Below are 688 nucleotides of genomic sequence, written 5' to 3' on the forward strand. Positions count from 1 at the left end.
GTGTTTGGTTTCGAGATTTGGCTGTTCTGGAAGCTGCTTGAACTTGAATGACTAAGACGGGGAGGCGGGGGGGAGCCCTTTCTTCTGCTCCTGCTCTACCCCACCCCAAACTGGCCACAAACTAATTATGATTTTCTTATGTTGCGAGGGAAGCGAGCAAATTCTGCTTTCAGCTATCCTTACCTTTTAAAGAAACTAACTTGAAAGATTCCTACGTGTGACTTTAGTGAAGGGAAAAAAAACAAAAATTACGAAATTGCCTCGTCTGCTCCTGCCAGACGTCCACTGCCTGCCTCCCCCCGCCCCGCACCCCGCTCCGGCCTCGGAGGGGCGAGGGGACGCGCCTGTGGGTTGACGCCGTCCCCCCTTCTTTCCAAATAGCTCACTTTAGGGTTGCGTTTTTACAGATAGTCGCATTTTAGAAAGAAAAATAAAAAGTATATGGTGGGAACTTTGTGCGTCCCATACATCTTCCCACTACAGTAGCCAGACCCGCTGTGTTAAAAATAAGGCGATGCACTTGTTCTTAGTATTGTAAAGTTGGTTTATGCTTGGTTTCACACGCTTTCTTGGTAAAAGCATTTACTTTCTTACCACCTTAAACCTAGACTTTCTGGAGAGTTAGAGACCTCTTTGTTTAATCGTATTTGGTAGCTTTGTAGAGTGTCATAAAGCCATAAATTATTTA

This window comes from Athene cunicularia (genome assembly GCF_003259725.1).
Source record: "Athene cunicularia isolate RWA chromosome 3 unlocalized genomic scaffold, athCun1 chr3_part1, whole genome shotgun sequence".
Classification (NCBI taxonomy): Eukaryota; Metazoa; Chordata; class Aves; order Strigiformes; family Strigidae; genus Athene; species Athene cunicularia.